Source organism: Physella acuta, unplaced genomic scaffold (genome assembly GCF_028476545.2).
Source record: "Physella acuta isolate Inbredline_101_S28 unplaced genomic scaffold, ASM2847654v3 ptg000138l, whole genome shotgun sequence".
Classification (NCBI taxonomy): Eukaryota; Metazoa; Mollusca; class Gastropoda; family Physidae; genus Physella; species Physella acuta.
Genome location: NW_026731657.1, coordinates 821,668 through 838,084, shown reverse-complemented (window position 1 = coordinate 838,084; position 16,417 = coordinate 821,668). Strand labels below are relative to the sequence as shown.

At 37.8% G+C, this 16,417-nt stretch overlaps 2 pseudogenes; one reads left to right on the top strand and one right to left on the bottom strand.

Moving 5' to 3' along the window:
• Positions 1–944: 944 nt before the first annotated feature.
• LOC131935217 (metaxin-2-like) lies at positions 945–15,572 on the bottom strand (annotated as a pseudogene).
• On the top strand, positions 6,235–6,321 carry LOC131935239 (uncharacterized; annotated as a pseudogene).
• Positions 15,573–16,417: the final 845 nt, after the last annotated feature.

The window sequence follows — 16,417 nt, the reverse complement described above, 5'->3', positions numbered from 1 at the left end:
GCAGTTCATTATAGATTAGCTGCATACCCGTGCTCCGCCACGGTGAATTTTTTTTTTAAATGTACCAACTTGGAAACAGAACAAAACGCAAAGACAAATGCAAAAGAAAACACAACGCAAACATGTCTTACTTCTACTTTAACTATTCATCTCACATGCAGGAGTTTTTTTGTTTTTTTTTAATGGAGACGATAGTGCAATATGTTGCGTTTTACACATATCCAACTATTGGAGACATGAGGGATACTTATGGTGGCATGTTGGCTACAATTAGTGACCTTTGGACTACAATTGGTGACACGTTGAATACAATTGGTGACCTGTGAACTGCAATTGGTGACACGTTGTAAACAATCGGTGACATGTAGGCCAATATCGTATTTTTTGATTAAAGATTCAAATGTAAAAAAAAAAAAAACAACTTTACGGAATGGAATATTCTAGTCTTAATTTTGATGGCGTGTATCAAGTTTACAATATACTTTTAAAACCCCGTATATTGTCGAGTAAACAGCTGTAGACATTTTTATTATTCAATAACATTTTAACCCTTCGAGTACATGTTAGTAATATTAAATGCAGAAATTAAATATTTTATTGCCAATTGGAATACTGAATTTGAAAAGAATACGTGACTTATTGACAAAAATTTGATTCATAAATCTAATAAAAATGCATATTTATATTAAATAAACTTAAATATTTTAGCACTTATTAACATAGGATAGTTTAAATCTGTGCACACATTGAAAATGAAACCCTGCTAAGACTTTAAGTCTTATAAAATTAACAAAAACTATAATTATAACATGAATGAAAATAAAACTGCATGCCCATACATGTTTTTTTTTTACTTTTAAAGATGTACTTTTTTACCACCATTGCCAGGAGACAAGTTGGGGTTAAGTGATGTGAGCAAGACAACAAACGATAAGTGCCCACTGAAATACCTCATAGCTTAAAGCTAGGTAAACAAAGGGATGAGTCACATGATGTTAACAAAACACAGCTGTTTACTAGAAGGTTTGGACTGAATCTTCATTTCACAGAAAAGTTACTTCGCACTAATCCTAAAGTATTACAACTGGCCTTCATTCTATAGGATATTTAAAAGTGTTTGTAAAAGCATTGATTGGACAGCAAACAGCATCAAAATGATGTACATATCCCTGAAACAGTCTATCATATTTAATTAGAGAACACTAATACTGAACATATGTAATACCAAACTGCTGCTCATTTTAACTTGTACTTAAATCAACTATCAACTTGTCATTTAAACAATCAATGTTAATGAAACATTTGAGTTACATTTTTACATCATTTATTTGATACATTATTGAAAATGAGGAATCTGATAAGAATAATTTTACGAACCAAAAGCTACTTTACTCATGGTTGTTCAAACATGAACAAAAAATTCTGAACAAATCTACCAAGAGTCAATCAACCCATGCCACATTAAATGTGCCATGTTCAGATCAAAAGTAATTAGATGAAAAAAAAATAAATTAACTTGCAAGGAAAAAAAATTGAGTTAAGTTATTGTTTAAATAAACTTTAATAAGATCTAACCGTTTTAGTTAAAGCCACATGTCTTCATGAAATCATTGTCTTTGACTCTGGAAATGAGGGGTTTGCTAGGCATCATCAGATATCAACTATACAAATAAACTGTACTCAAACCACAGTTACAATCCTTGGTATTGTTAAATATTTACTTTTATTTACATGAATGTAAAAATTTCTTTGTTTAAACTGACTTTAAATAGTTTTGAAAAGTTGCATTTTTATAGTCTGAGTTAGTCCTTTCATAAATTTTTAAGAAAGGAAAGTACAATCCATATTGTGAAAGAACAATATTTTGCATCACCAAAAAGCTACTAAATTATTTAATCAAATCCTAACTTGAAGTATTTATCCTCTATCCTTTTACAGAACATCGCCAGGTTGCTGAACTCCTGAACTACTGATGTGAAATATCCTCCAGGTAAAATTGTTGTCACAAGTGTGTACAGGTGACCAAAGACCATGGCGTCTAACTCTGTGGGTTTAGCACCAAAGAAGAATTCCTTCTTGTCTAGTCGTTTTGATAATGCCCGACAGCACACCTTCACTTCCTCACACACCTCTGGAACAGTTTTATTAGACCACTCATTAGCTTACAACCTTGCTCGAACTACTTTCTGTTTTCTCCAGGGCAGGATCCAACTCAAAGGCCAAGGATATGAATAACCATAGCGCGGTTTAGTCACCTCATTTGCAATTTCAGGATTCTACCAAGCCATGTACAGCTCAGCATTGCCAAGAATATTTTCAATCATTGACATGTAGGCTCTCATTTCTGATCTTTCATTGTCTGGCATTTCTCCAGTTAGATAGAAGCCCTTTGTATTGACAAATCCTACCACTGGCTCAAACTCAGAAACAAAATAAGGCCCCACTTGAATGAAAGGTACTTTCCCGGATGGTGAACTGTTTAATTTACATATTTTTGAAAACTGCATGAAATAAGTCCAAGACGTTAGATTTTTCAATGTATCAGAAGCATTTATTCAATTTTCAATGTCAGCGAAGTAAATTTAGATTATATTATAACAAACTAATTAATGTCAATATATCATACATCGAATGAATGTATTATTTTTTTTTAATATGTTTATTCATCTATTTATTGGATTTTGTGTCTTTGAGTTGTCTCCCGTCCTTTGCTTGGAAAAATAAATATGGGAAGTAATTTTGAAATGCTCGTTTAAAATACCAAATCGAAATAATATATATTTATTTTAGAACACCCACTATTAACATAATAGATATAACATTGTTGCCTGAAGATAAGTTAATGAACTTAGTTGGACGTTTTCTATGCTGTGTGAATTGTGTTTAGTTCAGAAATCGATGGGTTCCTGGCATGCATTGTAATAAGTTATTACTTGTTACTTGCGATAAACATATAATTAATACATACGGAATGGTATGTGTAAAATGATACGCAAGCTGTATACCTATTTTTTTATTATATATAGCCTGGTGTGTGAGATAAAAAACAAGTACATTTCAAAAGATGTTATCATGTTGCTTTATTTGCACAAAATAAATCTTCTATTCCCTCTTACTCTACTATAAACAACTCCCAATAATAATCGGTCTCTAGTCTGATTTCAAATGCTTTCTTCCCACAAATATCAAGCTCCGCTACTACTCGCTTATCCGCGATTGATCCCTAAACGCTCCAATAATCTCCTAACAATATCTACATCCAACTCGCAACTGATGCTTCAGTGGTCAGCTGATCATCTCACGTAAATGGTCAGTTCGTCACTGCATTATATTGGTTCTGTTTGACCAATGTATAGCTGACCTACGCTACCTATCGCCTATCTATGACCAACATTACACGTCGTCATCACAGTGCCACATACAGTATCTTTCTTGTACATGGATAGCTCAAGTGTGTTGGGTCCATGTTATGTTTTAGTGTTGTTTAGATCTGCTACAATGAAGGTGTGGGTCGCAGGATCTGGTGCGGGCTGATTAGACTGTGGATTATGAAATAATCCATAAATAATGTGATGGCCATTGGTCTTAATGATGGTCCGTCTTCATCTGATATTTCAATTGAGATTGTTGGTGACTTGGCTGTATATGAAAAGTGTGGGGCCCATGAAATCATTGAGCAACGTGGAACGTAATTATAGAGTCTCCTCCCTACAGATTTCGCCGTAGATGGATCATGAATGGGCACAACACCATTGTTGTTGTGGATTATAATTACATATGAAACTACAGTAATAGCAACATTTCAAAATCTAGTGCTAACTCAGGTCGTGTGTGACTCGAATAGTCATATCGTAAATAGACTTGAACTAATAGATTTATCGGGACAGGTCACTTTAATCGAAGTCAAAAGTCAACTATAGAATTCACATTCTCTGCATTATTTTTTTTTTACTTTGCAATCACATCTAAAGTTTATAACCAAATGTAACTATGTAACCAATTCAAACATCGTTAACTGTTGATTTATTTTATACGAGCTGACCCGCGTCGTAGCATATACCGCTATTTAGTTCTTTTATTTAGTTGTTTTATTCACTACCAATGCTGCCACTGAAACTATTTTGCTTTAAAACACTATCAGTAGCTGGTGAAGGACGATTATCCGGTCGATCGCTCCGCCCTCCCCCCCCCCCCCCCCCCCCCCCCCATGTATTTAAGCACGTTATTATGAATTGCTAAACAGGAGACGACATAAACACAACCGACATAACACATCAAACTTCTGATTGTCATCATCAACCAAGCTTAAAACAATTATATGATCAATAGATGAGGGTAATGGTGTAATTTATTGTGACGTAGAGTATAATACATTGCGCCTTTTTAAATAGAGTTGTATAAATTGTAGTGAACACATTCTTTTATTTATATAATGTGTATTCAACAATTTCTGCCCATGCCTGTCCAGCAACTGTTACCAGAATACAACGCTTGGCTAGAAAAAAAAAATATTTTCGCAGAAATTAAAGCACGACACACTTTGTTTCAATACATTTGCATTAATAAGTAACATGTTACATGGACGTGCTTGACAATACTCCATTGTCTTGTTATTAGTTTTTTGATTTTTACAATTAGAAAAAAAAAGAACATTAATGATTTTTAATTTAAAAAAAAAAGCATGTTTTTTTTTTATTTTAGCCACGAATTGTGATATTTGTAAAGCAGAAGTGTTTATTGTGTACTGTTTTTTTTTTTCAATTTTGTATTATATCTATGGATAAGTAAACCTTCTTAAATGAATGGAAGTAGGATACGCGTAAGAAATAATTATTACTATTGTAAATCGGTATCTATCCTCACAAAACGATGATGAAAATGGTAATACTACAGCAAACACGGAATGAAAACTGACACTGTACATTACATGTATGAGGCAAAAAAAAGAAGAAAGAAAACAAATATTCATATATGTGTATATATATATATATATATATATATATATATATATATATATATATATATATATATATAGGCCTATATATATATATATAGTATCATATTTGTTTAGGATTATATATATATATATATATATATATATATACTAAACAAATATACTATTGACATAAAAATGTTAGTGTGTGTATATATATATATATATATATATATATATATATATATATATATATATATATATATATATATGTTTGTGTGTGTATAAATTGTAAAACTTATCAAAGTTTGCAACTGCTATTAGGTATAATAATGTATTGTGCGTTTTTTAGTCTACTTTTAATCTTCTAGCTCTATATTTTGAAACGATTGAGTTAAATGAGACAAGTAACCTAACGTCTAACTCAACAGACTCTAGAAACAAGAAACCGTAATTAACAAAGTTGAAGTTCACTAGAAGACCCTTGTTGTTATCCACATGGCTGTATCATAGGGAGAGCTGTGACAACATATGGGGGAAGTGATCAACCAACTCTTTGTAACGTTTGATGTAGCTGAAATATATGAAAACACAAATACAAACCCAAAGAAAAAAACACAAACAAAAACGAAAAAAGAAAGAACAAAAACGAACCAAATCAAAACGCAACCACTAACACAAACCCACCTAAACACAAAGAAAACACTAACGCGAACATAAACGCCCGGGGCGGAATCACCTGTTTTAGCTTAATGAACGACTATAGTACCCCAACTTATTCATAGTCTTGCACTCACTTAAACGAACGCGCCTGTTTCAATTTGATGAACAATTATAATACTCCAAGCTTATCCGTAAAATACCTACAACATTTGCACTTGATCAATCCCCGCTAATTATGTAATTATTTTTTTTTCCCAACACCAAAACAAAGTAATTAAAAAGTAAATTATTTTCGACTAATGCAATGGTTTTATAAAGGGAAGTAATTGTGTTTTCCTAAGTTATCAAAGGGAAGTAAGTGCTATAGGACTAAATAAAGACATAATTAGAATTTTTGTAAAAGATGATATTTTTTTAAAACTTGTGTTTAATGAACATACCGACAATTGTTACTATAATTTGAAAAATGAAAATTATTTCCCAACACTTTCAATAGTAATTTTTTAGCTCATAAATTTAGACAAATGCGCACGATAATTTTCTAACACTTAAATTCATCCAAGACCAACGACAAACATATGCATTACATACAGATTTGAGCTTTATATATAAGATTTTAAATGTTGAAAGCGAGTTGGCCGACTTCTCGGCCTTTTGGCTAAGATCAAAGTGTAGTATCTGTTATGGATCTACACGGATCTTAGCCATTTGGTTGGTCAGCCCTTTTTAGGGCTGGCTGCCGGGGTCGAGAGGCGGTCAAATCTACTACTCTAAACTCACGCAAATCTCGCCAACGACCGCTGTGGGGTTGCTCCCACACATCCCTCGAACGCACACGCTCTCGAGATGAGTCACCCAGTACTTGTATTGGGTGGCTTCAAATGTACGAGTGGCTAACTTTTCAATCTTTTATTTTTCAGCCTGACGACACCCATCTAGGAGAAATCTTAGGTGGGAGGTCTGTCTATCGCCAACAAATCGAACTCATCTACTACGTCAAACGCAACTACCTTGCTCAACAAATCGAACTCATCTACTACGTCAAACGCATCTACCTCGCCTCCAACAAACTCACTACCATTCTGACGACACCCACCTAGGAGAAATCTTAGGTGGGAAGCTTACGTCAAACGCCAACAAATCGAACTCAGCTACTACGTCAAACGCAACTCAACAATTCGAACTCACCTATCACCTACTACGTCACACGCAACTACCTCGATTAACAAATCGAACTCATCTAATACGTCAAGCGCATCTACCTCGCATCCAACAAACTCACTAACACTCTGACGACACCCACCTAGGAGAAATCCTAGGTGGGAAGCTTCCGTCAAAACACTAGCAAATCAACTAACCATCTCTCAAGATCATCTACTCAAAATAAACATTCGCCAACAGCTCTACGTCGCCCACCTCAACACTTCACTAAGCTCAAAACCATCGACTCATCAACATCAGCAAACTTCACTCTTCAACGTCACCTCGCCCAACTCAATTACACGACTACGTCAAGTTACTCCTCTTCAAACCACAATGAACAATACTTACTCACTCTCACCAAGTACAACTACCAACAAAGAATAAACCACTATCAAACCAAGAGCGTATCAAGCAAAAGAAGAAAGGCCAAAAAACAGAGAAGCGATCATGTTTGTACTGTCCTGTACTTTATGTCATAGCAAACCGGAAACAAAATCAAGAAAGAAACAAATGGAACCAAGAAATCGGAACAAAGAAACATGGAACAAAGAAATCAGAAGGAATATTAAGACATTGTAAATCTTTTTAACTAGATAAATGGCCCGTTGAGGAAGGGTACAACGGGCGCTAGGCTGATAGTGCTGTCTCTTTTCTCTAAACTAAAACCAACCCACCCCCCACACACCACCCCCCACCCCCACCCCCCCCGACCCCCAGACACCACCCCCACCACACACCACCCCCCACCCCCACACACCATCCCCACCCCCCACCCCCACCCCCCACACACACCACCCCCCTCCACACACCGCCCCCCACCCCCACCCCCCCCACCCCTCCAACCCCCCCTCCCTCCACCGCCCCCCCCCCCCCCCCAAAAAAAAACCATGTCTACCGTCCCATTCAACGAAATATAATTATATACTTTTTCCAGTGTCCGCCCCCTCCCAGAAAATTATACCCCCGCCCCCGAAAATTTCAAGTACCCCCACCCCTCTCCGGGGAGGAAAAAGTCTGAAAGAAACACTGAAACCAACCCACCCCCCACACACCACCCCCTCCCCCACACACCATCCCCACCCCCACCCCCACCCCCCACACACACCACCCCCTCCACACACCGCCCCCCCACCCCCAACCCCCACCCCTCCAACCCCCCCCCCCCCCCCCCCCTCCACCGCCCCCCCCCCCCCCCCCCAAAAAAAACCATGTCTACCGTCCCATTCAACGAAATATAATTATATACTTTTTCCAGTGTCCGCCCCCTCCCAGAAAATTCTACCCCCCGCCCCCGAAAATTTCAAGTACCCCCCACCCCTCTCCGGGGAGGAAAAAGTCTGAAAGAAACACTGAAACCAACCCACCCCCCCCACACACCACCCCCACCCCCACACACCATCCCCCACCCCCCACCCCCACCCCCCACACACACCACCCCCTCACACACCCGCCCCCCCCACCCCCACCCACACCCCCACCCCTCCAACCCCCCCCTCCACCGCCCCCCCCCCAAAAAAAAAACCATGTCTACCGTCCCATTCAACGAAATATAATTATATACTTTTTCCAGTGTCCGCCCCCTCCCAGAAAATTCTACCCCCCGCCCCCGAAAATTTCAAGTACCCCCCACCCCTCTCCGGGGAGGAAAAAGTCTGAAAGAAACACTGAAACCAACCCACCCCCCACACACACCCACCCCCACCCCCACACACCATCCCCCCCCACCCCCACCCCCCACACACACCACCCCCCTCCACACACCGCACCCCCCACCCCCACCCCCACCCCCCACCCCTCCAACCCCCCCCTCCACCGCCCCCCCCCCCCCCAAAAAAAAACCATGTCTACCGTCCCATTCAACGAAATATAATTATATACTTTTTCCAGTGTCCGCCCCCTCCCAGAAAATTATACCCCCGCCCCCGAAAATTTCAAGTACCCCCACCCCTCTCCGGGGAGGAAAAAGTCTGAAAGAAACACTGAAACCAACCCACCCCCCACACACCACCCCCCACCCCCCACCCCCACACCCCCCCCACACACACACCCCCACCCCCTCCACACACACCCCCCACCCCTCCACCCCCCCCCCCCCCCCCCAAAAAAAAAAACATGTCTACCGTCCCATTGCAAGAAAACCACTTTTTAGATTAGACACATTAATTTTATTATAGAGTATCGATGAGGAAATTTCTTTTGAGTTGGGGAGGGGGAGGGGCTCAGACGTTCTTACGCGGGGGGTGGGGCTTCGCCCCTACCCGAAGAATTGTATGCAAGAAACTCTTCACGCAAACCACTTAGATTAGACCAAATTGCCTTTGTATTGAATATGTTTACTCGATAATCAATGACGTCATATAACTGTGTGCACTCTCTGGGGTTTGAGATTATTTTCTACTCTGTGCGCTAAATGTGTCGACGTCATACTTCGTTTTTCGAATTACTGTGCATGTTTTTAAATTGCTTGTCTTTTCTCTAGAGCGTTCTTGTCAGACAGAGCGTTCTTGTCAGATAGACAGACAGACAGCGAAACTATTAGTATTAACGAGAAAAATGGCCCGTTGAGGAAGGGTACAACGGGCGCTAGGCTGATAGTGCTGTCTCTTTTCTCTAAACTAAAACCAACCCACAACACCCACACACCACCCCCACCCCACCCCCCACCCCCACACACCACCCCCACCCCCACCACACACCACCCCCACCCCCACCCCTCACCCCCACACACCACCCCCTCCACACACCGCCCCCCCCCCACCCCCCACCCATTCAACGAAATATAATTATATACTTTTTCCAGTGTCCGCCCCCTCCCAGAAAATTCTACCCCCGCCCCCGAAAATTTCAAGTACCCCCACCCCTCTCCGGGGAGGAAAAAGTCTGAAAGAAACACTGAAACCAACCCACCCCCCACACACCACCCCTCACCCCCCCCACACACACCACCCCCCACCCCCCACCCCCACACACCACCCCCCCCACACACACACCACCCCCCCCCCCACCCCTCCACCACCCCCCACCCCAAAAAAAAAACATGTCTACCGTCCCATTCAACGAAATATAATTATATACTTTTTCCAGTGTCCGCCCCCTCCCAGAAAATTCTACCCCCGCCCCAGAAAATTTCAAGTACCCCCACCCCTCTCCGGGGAGGAAAAAGTCTGAATGAAACACTGAAACCAACCCACCCCCCCCACACACCACCACCCACCCCCCCACCCCCACACACCACCCCCCCACACACACACACACCCCCACCCCTCCACCCCCACCCCCCAAAAAAAAACATGTCTACCGTCCCATTGCAAGAAAACCACTTTTTAGATTAGACACATTAATTAGGCGGTAATTTTATTATAGAGTATCGATGAGGAAATTTCTTTTGAGTTGGGGAGGGGGGGGGGGGCTCAGACGTTCTTACGCGGGGGGTGGGGCTTCGCCCCTACCCGAAGAATTGTATGCAAGAAACTCTTCACGCAAACCATTTAGATTAGACAACATTTCCTTTTTTTCAATGTTTACGCGATAATCAATGACGTCATATTACTGTGTGCACTCTCTGGTTTGAGATTATGTTCTACTCTACGCTAAATGTGTCGACGTCATATTTCGTTTTTCGAATTACTGTGCATGTTTTTATTTTGCTTGTGTTTTCTCTAGAGCGTTCTTGTCAGACAGAGCGTTCTTGTCAGACAGAGCGTTCTTGTCAGATAGACAGACAGCGAAACTATTAGTATTAATGTTATACTATGTATCACATTGTAATTTTTTAACATGCAACCTATCCACTTGTGGAAGGAACAATATTAAACGCCAAACGGCACAAAAAAAAAAAAAAAAAAAAAAAGAAAGCGAGTTGGCCGACTGGATGTACAAGAGCCAACAACAAAAGCTGCTAAACATTATGGCCCATATTGTAGACGTGTATGATAAGATGGACGTGTTTATTCCATTGCGTAAATATTAAAGAGTAAAAGTAAATACATTATCCACATGTTAGATTGTATGCCTAAAAATAAACTAAGGCAATGCAACGAAAAAAAAAAGAACAACATTAAAAACGTAGGATAAAAATATTTTGAAACGAATGAAAAACTAGTTACTTGTTAACTAATGGTGTTATCTCATGGCCCATGCATTCCTGTGGTCTATTTAAACATGGGACTTGGCGGAGTGTTTAGATTAACAAAAATAAAAGCTTCTTCTTTATGGAAACCTAACAGTCGTTTGAGTGGTTGTGCTTGTCACCACATCTAAGAGATCATCTTGCTACACCCTTTAGTTAGTTTTGGCAATTTTTTAAAGGTATCATTAGAGATGAGGCTGGTATACATTCGGGGTCTAAATAAAACTTAATCGTTTCATAGAAAATCAGCTTAGGGTATAGTATACACGTTCTGAACATGTATAACCCGCTCACAACTCGATGTTAACATATCTAAAATGAACAAATTATATTTTTTTGTTACAATTATTATAGGACTGTATACATTTTAGCTAAAAAATGTATTTTTTGTTTTATATGTATTTTTGACAATAACAACATTTTAAAATTATTTCCCATTCATTCATTTGTATTATGTAAGGGAAATAATTCAAGTACAATTTATATCACTAGTCTATAAATATTTTAAAAAAAATAACAATTAGTTAAACAATTGAGACGGATATGCACAGTACATTGTTATTTACAACAATAATTTTATAAGAAAATATGAATTGTTTAGGTGAGTGTTTCTTTGTTTCTAGAAATTGTGTTTTTTGCCAATTTTATGAAAACGTTATTGAGTTTGCTTACGCTTTTCAAAGACATGCGAATAAGTCGATTAATCAATTCTGCAACCTCCTTTATTATAAATCTCATAAATATTTTAATTTTAAAATGAAATAAATAGAAGAATAGTAATATTACATAAAAACAAGTGTATGTCTAGAATAGAATCCAAAGCTTTTAATTAACTTAGTCAACACCTGCGGTTGCGTATGATTGATTCGTAAGCAACAGTAATATCGTATGTTAACACAATATATCACATACAAAAAAATGGACTGAACATGTATGTTGATACATCCAGTCGACTAAAATTTATATATGAACATAATCTTTCAACTGAACATCTATGTGAACACAATATTTCGACTGAACATGTATTTTAAAAAAAAATTCCAATACGGACTCCTATATTACTTAAACTCGAATGAATTGTTCAGTTTTCCTGTTATGATATTTTGTTTACTTGATTATAGTATATATATATATATATATATATATATATATATATATATATATATATATATATATATATATATATATATATATATATATATATATAAGTATATGGGAGTTGTATGTCTAGTACAGGGGTTCCCAACCTTTTTTTTACTCTAGAGCACATTCTAAAATATCGGTAGGGTGGCGGGCACAACCTATTTTAAATCGACAAACTCCTTCCAGAGGCGTAGCGACCCTTCCCGGGACAAAACTTTCGATTTGCACCCCCCCCCCCCCCTCAAATTTTCGATTTGCACCCCCCCCCCTCAAATTTTCGATTTCCATCCCCTTCAACCTTTTAATAATGTTTATGAACAAAATTCTGTCTCTGTCGAATAGTGAGAGGCGGGCACATACGAATCGTTCGGCGGGCGACATGGGAACCCCTGGTCTAGTAGGTCAAGTTACAACAATTGCAATAACACATAACTAGTAAGTCTAGCTATTTTTAGACTCCAAAAAAGTCACCAATTCGTGTACTTTAAATCAAAAAAATTAAATATTTAGAGACAGGGGCGTAGCGAGGGGGGGAGGGGCGGGGGGTGCGGATTGCACCGGGTGACACCATTTAGGGGGGTGACACCAAGGCAAAAAATAGCAAAATATATAGAGAAAAACTCGAGAGGGGTGCAAATCGAAAGTTTGAGGGGGGGGGTGCAAATCGAAAACTTGAGGGGGGGTGCAAATCGAAAGTTTGAGGGGGGGTGCAAATCGAAAATTTGAAAGTTTGTCCCTGGAAAGGGTATCTACGCCTCTGGGGGGTGACACCATTAAGTGCCGCACCGGGTGACACCCGACCTCGCTACGCCACTGTTTAAAGATGAAATAAGATTCGACAAATATGTAGTATATACAAAATAATTAGAGTAAAAAAAACAGAAAACAAATGGCAACTTTGGTGTATCACAGGCAACAATTGCAATCAAAAACGGACAAAATCATTTTTTTTTAAACTGATTTTTGAAGAAACTGCCGTTAGTTCTGTTAATTTAAAACACGCTTTTTTGTATGATAAGTTATATACCTAACCATCACACCTAAAAAAAAGTATTGAGTTCCCCATTGTAATTTAACTGCTTGGTAACTCTGCCTAGTTTATGTCTGCTTTACATAGCTTGAACAACAAATCATTTAATGTTACAATGTCTCAGTTATAGGTCTATAGATATCTCATATGTGACACACTTCAAACTTCTACACCTCGTGTTCATGTATCAACAACATATACCAATTTTAATGAACGTAAGTTGTATCAGGGGGGTAGAAACAAACTATTAGCAATTATTGTAGTTGTAAACTATAATTATTATTTTGAAAATGTATGCTAAGGGAGATACAATAATAATAATAATACCATATTTACCAAATAAAAAACAAACAACAGCAAATGTAGAGAGTATGTATTGTATGTTTCCATTAAAAATAGTTAAACGAGTTAACTCTGAATTAAAGTATTTAGATGTATACTGCATGTTATGTATTTAAAAGTAGCGCTTCAAAACAACAACAACATACACACCAATTCATGAATAAGTTTGTGTATATGTTTTAAAGACTAGTGATGACATTATGTTAAGTGATGTTTCTTCTTCGATTTTGTCCAGTAATAAAAACTGTTTATCTTTGAGAGTCTAGCAATAGAATAGTAATGTAACCTTAAAAATAATATACGTCCAAGTAATTATTTTGCTACTGCAATCGGAGCCACACCACCACCCATTAGAACAACACTATACCACACTGTAAATATATATGCTGGTAATATGTATCTGCCAATCAGTGTTGAGATAAAACTTTATTTTATAAATAGGGGAGGTAAATACAACTTTATTGGGTTTTTCTTGCTTAGAAATTTAGCAAGGGGAATAATTACCTATTTAATAGACACAATCAGTTTGGTAAAATAAAATCAAACAAAAATGACATATCATTGTCATATCATACCAATAAAGGTGGAACACATTTTTTTAAAAATAATAATGACATAGGGCCTACGTGGATGTGCGTTTGTCTAAAGTTTAAAAAAAAAAATATATGTAACTGCAAACATACACACAATATCATTATGTTTTACACATTTGCAAGACAATCGACGATATCGTTTTAAGATTGCTGATACTTTTTGTACTGAGGGTTGCTTTTTTTTAAAGAGAGATCACTTTTGTGTCATAATTATGTTTTTTTTTCATCGAAGCCTCTGTGTTATTTTCTATAACTATGTATTGGATTTTCATCATTGACATACATTGAATTTTAGTGTTTACGCTATATTTCTTTGGATTGTGTTTTTCAATAATACGATAATACAAGGACGTTGGCTCAATACAATTACCAACGCTGAATTAAAAAAAAAACACAATTTGCCACCCTAACAAATAAGCAAGACACAGATATATCACCAGTATACTCTAACGGAGTACCAGGGACTGCTGTAATAAAGTCAGCTAAACAATATGAGCGACTGGCGGCAACAGAGTTTGTGTTCCAACCAACACTTGGTACAGAAGGGACACAGAGAATTTTCAAAATACCAGATACACATCTCGACAAAAAATATACCAGGTGTTTTAAGAGGGGTACCATAAAAGTATTAAAACATTGATAAGGAATATGGTACAGCATAAAACATCATAATAAAGCCTAAAGATGGCGTTAAGAATATTCCACATGTCATAGATGTATAGGACTACATTGGCATTTAGAGAAACACATAGGTCCGTCAAAAACACTCGATTTAATGTCCCAAAACTCACCAAAATTGAGGTTTTTTTTTACCAAATCCTAAATTTGAAAATTCGTACGAAAATAGTTGCAAGCAGGGGCGTAGCGAGGGGGGGAGGGTGGGGGCGGGGGGTGTGGACCGCACCGGGTGACACCATAAAGGCAAAAAATAGCAAAATATATAGAGAAAAACTTGAGGGGGGGGTGCAAATCGAAAACATGAAAGTTTGTCCCCGGTTAGGGTCACTACGCCTCTGGGGGGGGGGGGGGTGACACCATTAAGTGCCGCACCGGGTGACACCCGACCTCGCTACGCCACTGGTTGCAAGATCTACAATTAAAATGTTTAGCTGTGTACCCCAAAATATGGAATAAGATTATGATATTATTGTTTTTTGGACTTAAAATGCAGTATTTTATGATTGGTGTAAATCCTACGAAGAGGTTAATTTTCAAGATGGCCGCCATTGTAAATTTAGATTACCTGAGACGACCCTGACGCATTTTCTTTACTAAATAATAAATACATTAAAATTAATGCACGGCCTAGATTCTCTAGCCAGATCTAGATCTAGTCTAGTCACTAGCTCTAGCCCTAGGCTCAGCAACTTCTTTTTAAAATCAAATCTTAAATCTAGCAAGCAAAATCAATCAACACATATTAAAACGTTACCTTTCTACAAGATCTCTTTTTCTTCCAATTATTTTTGCTCCTCTTCTTCGACATTCTTCTTTAAGTTGAACTAAATTCATTTTCCCGTAGCTGACTTTCTCCATGTTTCATGTTATCGTCACTTAAACACGCGATGAAAAGCAGAAAATGACTGAACAACAATGTGAACTTAATCTGTCAACTGAACATCTATATGAACTTAATCCTTCTGCTGAACACCTATTTTTTAACATATACTTTCATATAAACACATATATTACTAAAGTATTAATGAATTGTTGGAACTTAGTTCGGCTGTTTCTAAAACTAAATATGATGAAACCATTGTTTCACGACTTGTGCATCATTCCCATAGATAAAAAAAAAACCATACACGATGATCTCAGGTCTGTTGAAATTCTATGTTAATGTCGGGCACGACGACTCGTATCACCAGACTAGCCGAACTCTGCAACGATGAGTGACTGTGACAGACCTGTAATACAACAGACACGACACTAACACGTTTGTAGAGTTGGTAGAATGGTCTAAGGGAGTCAACAATTAAAATATAATCGCTGATGGAGAAAGAAAAGTAAACACATTTTTTTGCAGTAAAAATCAGAAAATCAATAACGGTATCAAACTGTACAATAGTTAAGTTTAAAACGCATGGATATGTTTATTAGTGTCAATATATGTTTTCTTGAACTGTTTATTATGAAACAAAATAATGATACTTATAATAGTTTAGTGTATAAACACCAAATAAAATCGGCTTAATTAATATTACTTCAAGCTTAGGGCTCAAACTAGTTTGCTTTAAATACAAATTAATTTGTCTGAATTGTGACATTACTTTTGACTTAATTGATTGCTAAAAATATTTTTTTTCGGATCAACTTAAAGAAGAATGTTGAAGAAGAAGAGCAAAAATAAGTGGAAGAAAAAGAGATCTTGTAGAAAGGTA